This window comes from Gavialis gangeticus, unplaced genomic scaffold (genome assembly GCF_001723915.1).
Source record: "Gavialis gangeticus isolate Ggan-Ray unplaced genomic scaffold, GavGan_comp1, whole genome shotgun sequence".
Taxonomy (NCBI): Eukaryota; Metazoa; Chordata; order Crocodylia; family Gavialidae; genus Gavialis; species Gavialis gangeticus.
The window spans coordinates 49769497-49772862 of record NW_017729004.1 but is presented as its reverse complement, the minus strand read 5'-3'; the positions used below and the strand labels follow the sequence as shown (position 1 = coordinate 49772862).

At 37.9% G+C, this 3366-nt stretch overlaps 1 protein-coding gene across 3 annotated transcripts in view; it reads right to left on the bottom strand.

The window, feature by feature from the left end:
* The window catches only part of FAM171A1 (family with sequence similarity 171 member A1), a 139405-nt gene that overhangs the window by 37640 nt on the left and 98399 nt on the right, over positions 1-3366 (bottom strand). The gene's annotated exons all lie outside the window — the stretch shown is intronic.

Below are 3366 nucleotides of genomic sequence, written 5' to 3'. Positions count from 1 at the left end.
ATTTGTCACCTGGCTATGAATATCTCCTTTCTGTTATTTTGGTATACCTATATGATGCATTGATTTTTACAAAGTACTTCACATTGAGAGGGTGAGAAGGATCTAAAATTACATAGGTATTGGTAAATTGTTATTCTGAAAACTGTCTGACAAGTATAACATTGTTTTCACGTAAAGCAGGGTGAATTCCAAGTAAATTAGTGTGCTTCTGCAGGCTTATGGAAAAGAAACATGCTCATTGCATTTGAAAATGAAAAATGATGCTAAGAGGCAATTCACCGTGTTTCACGCATTTCTCATGAATCAACTTAACTAGTTGAAAGTGGAAATATTTAACTTTTAACTTAACTCAAGTTAATTTTAAAGGCTGCTAATGTTTAACTTCAACTAGTTACATTTTTCTTAAACTTTTCCCATGACTGCATAAAAGGCAATCACTTAGTGGGCCAGGACTGTCTACTGATAGTTTCAATTAATTTGAGTCTCAATTCCCTATTTTCTTTTGCTTTTAAAGCCTAGATCTATTCACGGGTGCTGAGTATGCAGGTGCCCAAGGGCTCTGGCCCCCCTTAGGAGGAGGGTTGTCAACTGAAATGCATAAAACTTTCCACGTGTCCATCATTTTAGCCTCTCCCCCTGCAAAAATAAAAGTTGGCACCTATGGATCCAGTTACCACCTCGTGCCATAATACCGTAAGTTTGGCAAGGACTGTGCTATAACAGCCACTGGCTGGTCAAATACTTGTGCACAACACTACTCAGTATAATTTGTGGAGAAAAAAAAATTGAGGATTATGATGCACGTAACAAAAATAAATATGAGTAAGACTATTGTAACTGGTTTTATCCAGACAAATTTAGCTATATGAACAGCACTTTGGTTGATGATTTCTGAAGGGGTTTAGATAGCAGACAATGTGCTATAGTTAAGAGACAGCAAATAAAACACTGATTTAGAACTCGGGAGACTGGAATCTTTTCCCAACTCTGCCTCTGACTTGCTAGGGGAATTTGGGTATGTCATTTCACCTCTGAGTTTCAGTTTTTTCAATCCATCACATGGGAATAGGATTGTGCTTGCATCCTTTGTGAAGTGCTTTGAGATCTACTGATGAAGAACAATATGAGACTAGATGGCAGCTTTAGGAGCTCTGTAGGCAATGAATCACTCTTCTGTTTGGAGGAGGAAGCCCAGAATTCAAACTGCTTTGCCAATGATTTGCTACAGATAAACACGAACTGGTCACTCAGGGTGAAAAATCACCAGTGGTAAGGCGGGTTAGTTCAGGAACTACCCTACCACTGGAGTTATGCAAAGGGCCTGTGCTAAACATCACTGTTGAAGGAACGGCATCTCTTCTGTACCACAGTATAGGTCAACATAGCCTTACAGAAGTAAGTGCAATGAAGGGGCAGACTGCTAAGAATTCACATTGATCTATTGACCATCAAAGCCTGAGCAACTGGCTAGAAGAGCCAACAGGTACAATAGTGCTAATCACTGGCTCAGGCTCGGGTGAAACTGAATTTCCTATTTCTGCAGGCCATCAGCACAACCCCAGATTGCTAGACTGTGTGTAAGATTTCATCTTTATCTTTTTATGTCAGCATGTAAATTATTAACCACCAGTTACATTTTCTACAAAATCAGCACTCACAAACAGAAGGTTTTCTATCACAACATGATTTAAGGGAGGTTAGTATAATAGTTTTTATGTTAGTTTCCTATAAACATCTGGTTTATGAAAACAATAGCTGTTTTTGATAGATTCTCACCACTAACCACATTTTGCAGCACAGAACAAAACCCTATCTGCAAGCCCCTGACACAACATACAAATGAAGATTTAAATCAAAAGCTATTCTCAAGGGCTCTTTGATATTCAAATGGATACACCCAAAGCCCACACAAGGTTAAGAGTCAAACAACTCTGTTCTTACTGTAAATTATGACTGTCAAGTTCCAAGATGCCCACATGGGATAGCTGGATTTTTTTTCCACCATCCTATTTCAGAAGTTTCATGTTGGTGTCAAGTCAACAGAAAAATGAGCCAGGGGTTAGGATTCAGGCTCCTTATTATTTTACAACTGCTTATGTCACTAACCAGGAGACTAGTCCTGTCTATTTCCCTGAATTATTTTTCAGAAAGTCTTATTACAATGATGCATAAAATCCCACATAACAGAAGCAATACCTCCAGACAAAAACTGCAACACACTTAAAACATATGTATCCAATGGTTTAGCTTTTATTTGTTAGCCAAGCAATACACTGATGATCATATACATTAAATTGTATTACACGAATATAAGTTTAATGAATACTTTGAAGGTTTCCTTTTCTGATTCTGAAATAAAAGATCTAATAGTGTTTATTACATGCTGAAATAACTGAAGCAGTCTCTTAAAACAAACAGGATCCTTAAACGCTTAATATAGCAGTCTAAAAACATATTTCTGGAATGGGAAGAAATCTCTCGCAGCCAGTTTCCAAGCCTAAATGGAAAACAACATTACAGACTAAATAAATTAACTACAATGAACTCAAGGGAAGACTTATATCCCTAGTGCTTTGCAATATAGTAGCTGCTGAACCTCAGGGACAGATCTATTCAAACTTTCAGGAATGCTCGCCTCAACCGCCGGGTTTCATATGTCCCTAAAGGATAAGTATCTATAATAACAAACAAATAGAAAAGAAACCCTGCTAACAAGCAACAAAGAAAGCAAAAACTAGGATTGTCTCTCTCTAAACAGTTCAATGTAAAAACTGCAACATTTTTGGCTGTTTGTGGGTATAAGATTAATTATTCAAGTTGCCAAATACCAATATAATAATTCTGAAGACCCATGTAATTAAGAATTTAAAACAAAATAGTTCTTGTTGAACCAGTTAGCACATTAATTTACTGGGAAGCCCTGCAATTTTCATTTAAGAAAACTATGTGTTGAATAGTCTTTCAGGGAAGAGTGCTGTCGACTTGTCATACACAGAAACTATATTTCTGAAAAAAGTAAAAATAGTGAACCTCAGTTCTCTCAAACAATAAAGTCAATACAAACGCAGATTGTAAGCCACAAGACTGACGAATTAAGTACGCTGGGAAACCAGCAAGCAGTAAGCAAAGTAATTTAAAATACACTAACTACCCCACACTCCCTTCTTCATGGATGATTTTTTAGTGCACATGTATGAATTGTCTAAATCAGGGGTGCTCAACTTCTGCCTTGCAGGCCAAATAGGGCCTGAGAAGCTCTCCATGGATCAAGAAATTTGGTGGCAGCAGAGAAGTGGCAATGAATATGGCCACCCTCCTCCAATGCACTGCATAGCAGGTTATGGCCAGGTCACCCCCCCCCCCCAA